Source organism: Bombyx mandarina, chromosome 08 (assembly GCF_030267445.1).
Source record: "Bombyx mandarina strain Sakado chromosome 08, ASM3026744v2".
NCBI classification, from domain to species: domain Eukaryota; kingdom Metazoa; phylum Arthropoda; class Insecta; order Lepidoptera; family Bombycidae; genus Bombyx; species Bombyx mandarina.
Genome location: NC_143215.1, coordinates 11,781,691 through 11,794,047, shown reverse-complemented (window position 1 = coordinate 11,794,047; position 12,357 = coordinate 11,781,691). Strand labels below are relative to the sequence as shown.

The 12,357-nt window shown below is 37.0% G+C and overlaps 1 protein-coding gene and 1 pseudogene across 2 annotated transcripts in view; both read left to right on the top strand.

The window, feature by feature from the left end:
- The window catches only part of LOC114242932 (uncharacterized), a 59,208-nt gene that overhangs the window by 10,698 nt on the left and 36,153 nt on the right, over positions 1 to 12,357 (top strand). The gene's annotated exons all lie outside the window — the stretch shown is intronic.
- On the top strand, positions 9 to 10,735 carry LOC149502566 (uncharacterized; annotated as a pseudogene). Its single transcript, XR_016323493.1, has one exon. The product of XR_016323493.1 is annotated as an uncharacterized LOC149502566 (transcript).

Here is a 12,357-nt window from a genome sequence, read left to right as displayed (position 1 = left end):
TCGTAGATAATTCCACGAATGTCTTTGCACTTTGACTTAACAAAAATAAAATTAATAGACGTCTCCAATTAACTTAATACTTACATTATTATCAACTTATTAATATTAAAACAATTTAGGATATTATATAAAGAATTTCTTATAGTACAACACGAAGTAATTAGGCAAACTTTACGAACCGGAAGGTAATGATATTATATAAAAAAAAAAATCTTCACTGAATTTGCAATTGATGAAATTAGAAACTGCGATGAAATTATAAACTTTCTTTTAAAACACACTAACTAAATAGTTAGTCCTTGGTCAATGCGCACATACATATTTATTTATTTCAATATATATTTAAAGTTAAAAAGAAAAAAAAACAAATATACATATAAATACGCTGAACAATACTGAGATTATTATATTTTTATATATTTTTTTACATATTTTACATATATTATATTATGTGTTTCTACAATATATTTTTGGATAGACATCTGGATAAATGTTGGATTGTCAACATAGCCTCGATACATAGAAAATCGTGTACCTCGTGATCGCGACTGGCAATGATTTATATAAAATGATATACGTGCTATATATATATCGTCCACAAAGCTTAAATTAAACCAGGCTTGCGTCGACGTGTTACTGTACAATCAAGCACAAAAGTGTTAATAATGTAAAAATTTTGAAATTCAATACGCTTAGACTGTGGTTTAGAGGGTAGTTGAGGTTTTAAAAGAACAATTGATTCCAGCTTATAAAAACCTTTTCTAGTTGAAGTACTAATATTATAAATAGTTTTTATTTTTTTATTTAGGGTAGATGGAGAGTCTGTGATCGCAAATCCTGCAATGTTTCCCCCTGTATTATTTTATCTTTCCACAGCCAAAGCATCCAGCATTTTACGAAATAACATAAAGGTGACGATTGAATTTCCTAGACGCTTCTGTCACTGACAGTACATAGTGGCACTGATTATGAATGCAGATGAATTCGATCCGTCAATGAATGCACCGCCGCAATTAGCGAGCCTCTCCGTTAAGTGTGCGGTCACGAAATCACGAGAACGCAGAATTTGAGGCAATTTGTACATTGATACAGCATTGTCGAGTATAGATAAATCAATTCGACGTGTTGATTTGAAGTCACGATGGGTTTTCAGAAAACAGAAAGGTCTATTGCGTTTGGTATCGGTGTTTTTGTAAACAGTAGACAAAACGCTTTTTTTTTTTTTTGAAACTTCGTTACCTTGAATTGATTTAGGTTTGATTCTGAAATGGTAACTTGACAAAATACTACGACTTAGATTTGTTAATTTAAATTTAATTAAAGAGTCAATTCAATATTTAATTTAGCGTAAGCGTATAAATAAATTTTCGTACCAGTACACAGTTTTATCCTCAGGGAAATAAATAGAGTCCATTAATAGTTTCATTCATCGAATTTTATTTGAACCTTGTTCTTATGACGTGAAAAGAAGTAATTTAAAGGGATATATAATAAGGACTCTTATGTAGAATGAAATATACACAACCCATACCTTTTTTTTTTTTTCAAAAATATTAAATTGCACCAATCGATCTGCAATCCTGTAACTATCGAAGAGAGTGCTTCACCCAACTCAACCTAGGGAATATTTAGTTTTCTGTGCAACATAACATTCAAATCTTAATACTAAGCTCTTATCGCTCCGTCGCCATCTATTTTGAGCCCAATATATAAAACCACGAATGGTTTTTTTTTACTGCTTAGATGGGTGGACGAGGTCCCAGCCTACCTGGTGTTAAGTGGTTACTGGAGCCCATAGACATCTACAACGTAAATGCGGCATCCATCTTGAGAAATAAGTTCTAAGGTTTCAGTATAGTTAAAACGACTGCCCCGCCTTTCAAACCGAAACGTATTACTGCTTCACGGCAGAAATAGGCGGAGTGGTGGTACCTAGCCGTGCGGACTCACAAGAGGTCCTATCACCACTACAAAACCAGGTTCGCAACTTAGAAGAACCCTTGAGTAATGTGGTCTTTAGTTTCAACTGCTTCTCGTGAATTACTGAGATCTCTCATATAACGACCACGCAACTCTAAACGAGAGACGAAACCATTTTGTCTGCTAAGAAATTCATTTTACAACACACAACACTCTCGCAACACGTAAATCGTATCGTATAATTTAGTTCCACCTTTTCCTCGATTGTTTTGCGCTCATTGCCTTTACTTAGCCGGTGACCGTCAATATTTCTTCCTTCATAATAAAAACAGCAAGGTTCCTTTTCAATACATCAACAGGTCACGGTTAGTGATTTCACAAACGAGCACTCACAGAAATAAAATCATATAGGATCGTCCAATTATATTATTTTAAAAATACTCGCTGTAGCATCTGGTCTATAAAATCTTCGAATTGTATATCCATTTGTGTCTCATTTATAATCGATTAAAAACGAAATAACAATAACAATAAATACATTTTCTATCAAATTAACATCGTAACGTTACATAAAAAGGAAGAATCCACATCACCCCGAGGTAAACACGACTCACCCCAACTATTGTTAACGCAGCAACGTTACAAATGCACATGCCAAAATGACATATCCTTAGTAAACGTTCCGTGTAGTTCGAAAAGCGACAGCACATTCAAGTTTGTCGTGTATGATATATAATTACGGTAATGGTCTCTCGTGACCAGTCTTCGGACATATCGTTATGATTTTAGACATGAAATCGAAAAAGCCGGGTCATTCATTCCGCATGTGAGGCATTCGTTGCTCTCGTTGCGCAAAACGATCCCGTACTCAGTCGATTTCACTTCGCTAACAATTTTATTAGTCGTCTTGTTTATCAAGTTTTGTCACGACAGTGAAATGTGACCGCCGATGGTTACGTTTGAGATTAGATTGGCCGGGTGACTCGATCACAATTATAATTTTAATCCAATTATTGTGTGCATTAGTACACTCAACGCAACGACCTAATGCAGATTAGGACGTTTCTAGTAAAAGCGGCCGGCAGCTACGAAACACGTCCGATAATTATAATCGACTAAATCTAGATTACGTGCGAAATCAATTTAATAAATTACACAACCTTTAACATTAATTTTAATTAATTCCACCTATCAATCTTCCTTAATTGAAAAACGAAATAATAATAAACTACATACATACTTTTAAGTTTAAAAATAATAATTTATGCACCATTTATTTGTAGTACCTTGATTAGACGTGTTTACAAATCATGATGCCAAATAATGGAACAGCTACTTAAAAGATGTACATTCCACTTTCATACAGCGGCGTTCGTGAGGCGTTAATGGCCGCAATTTATCACCCTGTATTTCAAACGTGCCGATTACACAGTATAGATGCTTGAAGCAGGGCGACTCGGGGATTATTTGATGAGCCATTCTCTGAACGAGTTGTACGATATTTACAAGGATCCTAATATCATATCATCTATATATATAAAAATGAATTGCTGTTCGTTAGTCTCGCTAAAACTCGAGAACCGGCTGGACCGATTTGGCTAATTTTGGTCTTGAATTATTTGAGGAAGTCCAGATTAGGACTTTTATTTAGCGATTGAGGCACTACGAAGTTTGCTGGGTCAGCTAATAACAACTATAAAAATTGGACGCCTACGATGGGCAGGACATGTGGTTCGAATGGAGAAGACCAGAATGCCAAGACAACTGCTCTATGGCAAACCAGAGGGCCGCAGAAGTCGTGGCAGACCCAAACTTCGATGGTTGGAGGGCGTGGAGCGCGACCTCAAAGTTATCGGTGTCAGAAACTGGAAAGACATACTGGGCAAAGCTAAGGCCCACCCTGGCTATAAGGCCTAAGATGATGATGATGATGATTCTCTGAAACCAAAGCGATTGATAGTGTTGCGGATTCCTGACTAGATAACATAAAGAGTTGTTTTGCATTTTTACACCATAAATCAATTATAACATACAAAAGGTCATCTGAACTAAGTTTCCCTATACTACGGAAACAGACCACTGATGTAACCATATAAAGCAATATAGAATTAAAATGACTTTTATTATATAAAATACGAGATTTTTGTCATTACAATATTTCTGACGTTTCGAATACTTTTCTTGTTCACACGGACGACTAATCTATTATATTATTTCAATATTGAGCCAACTACCGTTTAAATGTCTAAATTTGTCTATAAAAATATTTCCAGACGTTTACGTTTCATTTAACTCATTAACGTTTCATTTAACTATGGTATGATTAATTAATGCAGATTTAGATATTTAAAATTTGTGTCGATCATTTTATTGCAGTAACAATAACTAAATCTACATTTAAATGAACATAACATAACAGTTGGGTTTTGAAGCTTACGATTTGTTTTTCTGTGTGCTTATAAACGAACCCTCTGCTATGGAAGCGACTACGTCCCATAGATTCGGCAGCATTCTCGCGCACACAACTATTTGACGTAATGTACTATTAACCTTATAAAATGTTGGAGTATTAAAATATTTGTACGTGTCGTGGATTTTACAATTTTATTTTAGTATAACATAAATGACATAACTTTAGCGACCAAACTCATAACCCGATATGACTAAAAACTAGTTTCTTTTTTTTTGCGATAATTCGTATCTTATACCTTTAAACGAGCAATTCTTGTATATTAATATACATATATATAATCTGAATCTCGGAAACGGTTCCAACGATTTTCATAAAATTTAGTATACAGGAGATTTCGGGGGCGATAAATCGATCTAGCTACGATTTATTTTCAGAAAATGTTGTTTTATTCGTATTTTCAATAATCAACTCTTCCCGACATCTATTGGCGAATAATAATACTATTTTTCTTAATTGAGGGCAACTAACCGCTTTAAAGACACAACAAGATGGCGTTATAAAAAAAAACCTCGTCATCGTCTAGTTTTTAATAATATTAGCACGTAACGCTTTTTTATAAACGCATATCTGAATTTAAATCATTCATTAGATTCATTAAAAAAGTAGCAAACGTTGAAACGACAAAAGATGTCACTGCCGTTGACATTGACATGTCCGGTGTACTTGGCAAATGGATATGGCCTACAGTGACCTCTTATCACCAGAGATATCGTCACGTCATTACGGATCCTCCCGATCCATTAACGGTGCTTTTAGGTATCACAAGCACCGATCACCGTCCTCGTCGAACCTGTATCTTGCGACGAAGGGCCCGACGAGTGAATTAACCCATAGACACAGACTGAGTTTCTCGCCGGATCTTCTCCGTGGGCCGCGTTTCCGATCCGGTAGTAGATTCTGCGAAGCACTGCTCTTGCTAGGGCCAGTGCAAGGCTATAACAGCCAGGTATGGAAAAAGAAAGCTCGCCTATTAATCTACTGTAAAAACAGAAGTTATCAATCACTATAACAGTAGGTATATACACCAAACTTCATATAATTTCGCTTTCGAAACACAATTTAAAAATAACACGTAAACCGTTAGTTTAAAAATCGTAAAATTCGTGAAACAAATCGATGTTCCAGTTCGTCTAGCCACCTAACGATGCACCGAGCGTCACCCGAATCATTTTATTAACGAGAAACATTACATTTCAAAACTACATCTATAAATCCTAGCTCTCTCTCTCTCTCTCGTTCGCTTAGCCACTGGCGATTCTAGGACGTTGCTTCTTGTGTTTTTTTTTTTCATCCACATCTAATGTTGTTTTAGATTTGTTGCGATCCAGTAAATTAGGTGATCGCAGATTACTCACCGACTGGAATGAATTGAATTACGGCTTTCTCCAAATGCGACCGGCCATGTTCTAAGTTTGACAGCCGATGAGATGATGACATTAAAACTGTCATATTGCGAAACAGCGTTGCCAAACCGATTATTCTGAAGCACCTGCATATTGCGTAACGCTCTGGTAATTAATAGTTGACTTTTGACTGTTGCTCTGATTACGACACGCGGTATCGGGTTTCGATTGAGTCGGACAAATCAATAACAACTATCATAGTGCAGGTTAACAATAAAATTAATTATTGCAACCCACGTGTGTGTGTGTGTGTGTTTTTTTATTTATTTTAATTTATCATTTCGATTTATAATGAAGGTATTTAATTGATTGATCAAAGTGCTATTAGAGATCAAGCCTTTGAGGTAAATTTTTTGTCTGCTATGTTTGCTATAACTTCGTGTAAAATATTACCGGCTAAGAATTCTGGCGGTACGAGATTCGTAGTTGTGTGCCAATTCAAAGTTCATGCGATGCGATCTTTATAGTGTCTTACGAGTATACATAGTTTGGACTAGGAACGAACAGAAAAAAACAGTCAAGTATTTAAATATTAACTTAAATCCTACATTCCTCTTTTTTTTATTGCTTATATGGGTGGACGAGCTCACAGCCCGCCTGGCGTTAAGTGGTTACTGGAGCCCATAGACATCTACAACGTAAATGCGCCACCCACCTTGAGATATATTAAGGTCTCAAATATAGCTATAACGGCTGCCCCACCCTTCAAACCGAAACGCAATACTGCTTTACGGCAGAAATAGACGGGGTAGTGGTACCTACCCGTGCGGACTCAAGAGGTCCTACCACCAGTAAATGTATAACTGGTAACAGTATAACTCGATGTATATATGTATAAAAAAAATCGGATATTTTTTCATAGATAAATGTGTATTATGTTTCATTCATTGTGAAACACAGACTGCGCGACACCGCTACTAAAAATATTGTACTCTCGCACTGTGTACATACACACATTCGTATTTTTTTTATTGTTGAACACACACTAAACTGTCTCGCGTTGCATTTCTTCTGTCGTCTGTCTACTCTGTGATTGTTAGAGCGGAACATTGCAGTACAGTGAGAGCGAATCGTGTACATTCGTTGGGGTTCGATATAAAACGGATAAGTCAGCTAATAGGACGGACCTCCAATGAAGCCGCATGCGGCAGTCACGTCGCGGACCGCACTGAGAAATTAGACTTATTCAATCTTGTCTAACTTAACTATTTCTGCATTTACATACGCTCGTAAAATTTAATGCGATTCGTAGGTTCGTGTCAATTATCTTCAAAATGTAAAAAAATACGTGATGTCATGGGACACCGGATAGGAACGAAGTTCCTTATTATAAAAATATTAATTTTAAGTACTATTCGAGGTATAAAGAAAATAATTATTCGGGTATAAATTTTTATTATGATTTTGTTTTATCAACTTTATTTTATTCACAATGATTTGTAAAAAATATATAATAGTAATATACAGAAAAACAGCTATTTATATGAATAATAATAATAACCGTCATCACGTAGACTATACATTAGACACTGTATAGCCATCATACTAAGACTATACATAAATAATAGAAATCTTACGTTACGGACGTTTTTTCCCGGTTAGGGTACCCCTCCGCGTCGTTCCACAAGGAACTTCGTTCCAAAAGCACCACGCTCTTTCTCTATCAAACATTGTTATTGGTGATCGAAGCTCAATATGGATGCTGCCATCCATCATGAGACGTGAGATCGAAAACCATCACAATCATAACAACATATAGTTTCGTAAAAAATACTCAGAATGAGTCCAACTCGCTTGCCTATCCTTTTTTTTAAGTACTATAGTGTATTGTTTGTTATGTTTATGTATGTGTTTATTATTAGCTACACTATAGTAGCTCAAAGATGGAAAAAAAAGTTCAAGCCATTTGTTAGAAATACTAAAATTCGCACTGCGGCTTAACAGTACATAACGCATCAAAATACGCTGTGCTGTTAACATTAGATATTTCAATTAAATTACAATTATCATAATTGTCATCGGCAGGTAGCACGAGCATGCATAGATTCCTAATCAACTAATAAAATCTAGATTATTATTACCGTGCTCAGACATAAGCTTATCTATAGTTGGACATACCGTTGCTGGACTTATTAATAAATTATTTATAGTTTTAAACTCTAGAAATCAGTTCTGAATCTCGAATAGTATTCGTAGATACATCAGCTCCAAGGAGTTACAATTCAAAAACGTGTTCCTACGAGATGATTAGGAAGTTATTTGATCCGTTTGCACTCGAGATTTTCTTTTATTTATTCTCTAAGTGCTATTTAATTATGAAATGTTTTAGTGTGATTAACAATTTCGTCATTTTGTGATCATTTTATTTCATTTCCCGGATTAATGTTTAAATACAGGGAAAGCTTTATTCGCGGGTTAATTTACATTGGGAATATAGAGGATACGTAACAGAATAAAAAAATAAGTACGTACATAAAAAAATTGGATCTGACAATGAGACTTATTCCTGGTAGTAGGACCTCTTGTGAGTCCGCACAGTTTGAAGGGTGGGGCAGCCGTAGTAACTATACTGAGACCTTAGAACTTATATCTCAAGGTGGGTGGCGCATTTAAGTTGTAGATGTCTATGGACTCCAGTAACCACTTAACACCAGGTGGGTTGTAACCTCGTCCACCTTTTTTAATGAAAAAATTATTTGATCTGTGCAAAATTGTCTTTCAACATAGAATTTTGGTTCTAGGGATTCTTGCCGTGATATTGTATTCCAATATCACCCAAAAATTCCTCTTGCTGAATCTGAAATAGCTTACTGGAAAGTTGATTTGACCTAAGTTGTATATTTTAAAGTGCCTCTATACAGCACTGAGTTAGTTTTAAGACAACCCGCGGCTCCTCTTACTTCAGCGATGAGTCATCCCGAGGGTCATGGACCAAAAACCACAGCCAGAGCTTCCACAGTCTCTCCTAAACCCAAACCGAAACAAGGCGACGCGAAAAAGTTTTCGGTGCCCCCCAAACGATTTCGGTTAGGAGGAGCATCGGGGAATGGGAGAAGGCTTCATATACATGCAAATTGGACGAAGCAACAGCATGCGCGGGCAGAGCAAAACAACAGCTCAACGCCGCACGCAACTTGAAAGGGGAGTTAAAAATTGAAGCCTTTAAAATGCTGGATAGGTTACTCGAAATTGTGAAAAAGTTGGAAATGCCCTCGAAAACAAAGGTAGAGAAGGAGGTCATGAAGCAGATGTACCGCGAAAATAGCAAGACAGAAATGGGCACGAGCAACCTGAAAAATATTATTGAGGAGCATAGTAAGGTTATGGGAGAGACTGTGAAAGAAATGGACCGACTACGCACGGTTATTAGGAGACACGAGGAGAAAATGGATGACACGGCACAAAACGCCGAAAAACGAGATGGGGGACATAGCGGTGGAGAGTTTCTGGCGGAAATCCGTGAGCTCAAGCGACTCACACAAGAGACCCGGGTACGGACCGACGAGGCGCAGGGGGTAATTCCCTCGTACGCGGAGGTCCTGTCTCGGCCACTAGCCGCTAGAGTGGACAAGCCGAAGTTCTCCGTCATCGTGGGTTCAAAAAACGTCATCGATACTAGTGCTGATGTCATAGAAAAGCTGAGAGGGGCGTTAGATGCACGGCGCAGCGGTCTAAAGATAGAGCGTCTCCGTAGGGTACGCGATGCGAAGGTGGTTTTGAGCTGCGCGAGTAAAGAGGAGATGGAAAAGTTGTCCGAGCAGCTAAAGAACGATAAGAACCTTACTGCAGAGGTGGCTAAGAACAAAAAGCCACTCGTCGTGTTTAAAAATCTCATGGCGTACAATACGGATGACGTCATCCGAACGGCACTCGCTGAGCAAAACCGGCACCTGCTGGAGGATCTTTCAGCCGACGAAACTGCCGTGGAGGTAAGGTACCGGAGGAGGGCGAGGAATCAACAGGAGTGCCACGCCGTCCTCCAGGTATCGCCCGAATTATGGCAAAGGCTAACGTCGGCTGGAAGAGTATACATTGACCTCCAGCATGTGAGGGTGCAGGACCAGTCACCACTGGTGCAGTGCACCAGATGCCTGGCGTATGGCCACGGCCGGAAGCAGTGCGCGGACGATGTGGATCTCTGCAATTACTGTGGCGGTCCGCATCTCAAAAGTTCGTGCACGCAACTGGCGGCCGCCCAGGCACCGAAGTGTATTAACTGCACCAGGGCCAAGCTGACTGAAACTGCCCATACGGCATTTGGTGACTGCTGCCCTGTTAGGAGAAAGTGGGATGCGCTGGCCAGGGCGGCAATAGCCTATGGCTAGGGCTGCTCTGGCTGGTGGCCCGCCGGACCCGATAGTGTGGCGGTCCGAAACGTCGTTAACCCTACTCGGCTCGAACTTTTGAACCTCGGGGTTACTCACGGCTGAAAAATATAAATAAAAATAAAATGAGTTTTGTAAACTCCATAGGATGGCTGATGACCATAGAATTTTGATGTAAAATCTATTTAGTTATTAAGTAAAACCCTCTGGAGTTTACAAAATGTATTTTCTTTTAAGAACATCTATGTAAAATAACTATACAATAATTATGAAAACTGTAAATAGTAAATAGAAGAAGAATAAAACCGTCATTTAGAAGTAATGGAAAGGAAATAGTAAGACATTAATACGATCTAAAAGATATACAATAAGTAGAATATAAAATAATGATGAAAATAGGTTAAAAATATTAGCTAGAATTAGATAAGTATATAAAAGTTAGACCAAGTTAAAATAGGTATATAATTACTGGTATAACTGTTATACTAGGTTATATGGTATTGTAGATACAAAATAAATAAAAAATTCCTGGTTCCGTTATTAATCCTACAATAAATAAACAAGGGCTCTGATTATGTCAGAGGAGTATTCGCGGGCCGGGCCTAAAGCGCCCGGACAAAAAAAAAAAAAAAAAACCTCGTCCACCTATCTAAGCAATAATAATAAAACAAATACTAATGGATTTCATTGAAGTTTTTGATCATATTGACCACGGCGTTGATTTTGTGACCACGGCGCTTGCAACAGCGCTGCAGTATCAGAAACTATTAAATATGAAAATCGTGATAAGAACTCGTCAAATAATAGCGCTTATAAAAGTCCACAACTTAGACTCTCATAACATTATAAAGCCATTTAATATTTAGGTCGGTCGCATTCCGGTGGGCTCACTTCAAGTTCAAAATATGTTGTGTGAATAAAATAAGATAATCCCTGGATCAAATCTACTATAAACCACTACTTATTACCTCACAATAAATGTAGGAGGTTGTATATTATGGAGGTTCTTACGCTTGTATAATTTACAGCCACTGTATTTTGGGTTAGTGTAAGCCGTATGTGTCGCAAATCATTATTTCATACACTTTAATAGTAAGCTTAATCACATCTTAGATACAAATACCAGTAATAATAGTAGATGTCTAAATAAGTATTATGTTACTGTACTTCTTGTTTTCTCATCTTTCTATCTTTTTCTTTCTTTTCCTTTCTATTTTCTTATATTAATTTAATAGTAATTTACTTTAGAAAATTTTTTTTTATAAATCTAATTCAGCCCAATACTAAATTCGAATTGAATGTAGATGCATTTCAACTTATAAAACAGTTTTAACTGTTTCAATTTATCCTTCATATACGCCCAGAGCCTTTTGGGTATCATAACTTGAAAGCCACCTACCACTTTAAGAAATAAGGTCCAAATCTCGAAGTCTTCTTATACTATCTTAGTCACAACGTAAACAGAAGATAATACTCATTTTCCAGCAAATTTGCCTCGGCAACACGACTTTTTAGTACGTGCCAAATTCACGACTTCTACAATTGAAAATTGGTATCAACTTGTTTCAATAAATTTGAGATACACTGCGTGCTGTTCTAAGTACATTAACAACTGGAGAAATTAAAAAAATGCATGTTGATTTTGTTATCTGGGTACGGGTACGCCAGTACTATATACTTTTTTTAAAAATCATACTTACGTAAGTCTGGGAATGTGTACATAAAGAGTGTATTAAGACACAGAAGAACGCAATGCTATAAATTTCGTTTCAAGTTTAATGAAAAACTCGTCCTCTATGAAATCATTGCCTTTTACCATTAAACCCACTGAAACCTCACAGAATAAAAATGAAAACTAATAAAAGGAATATATTAAATACGAAAAAATTATTTTCGACGTGCGAAAAAAAATCGTGTCCATCTAAAAAAAAACGGTGATTTTCTTAAAACCAGTCCCAATTCGTCAGCGTAAGTTCTAAGAATGATCTCTTAATTCTCCGAGAACCGATTTTATCCGCGAAGATTTTATCTAGATTCTCCTCGTCGCGGTTATGATCTGTCTTTCGCGAATTTTCACCAAAAACTAGATTGTTATCCATGTGCAATAAAACGGTGATAACGGTGAGATGAGAATTTACAAATGTAACTGATATTTTTTGTTTGTTACGTAACAGAGTCTGACTGGGAATTGAAACCACGTAACAGATTATTCAATCTCTATAGATCCTTGTTAATT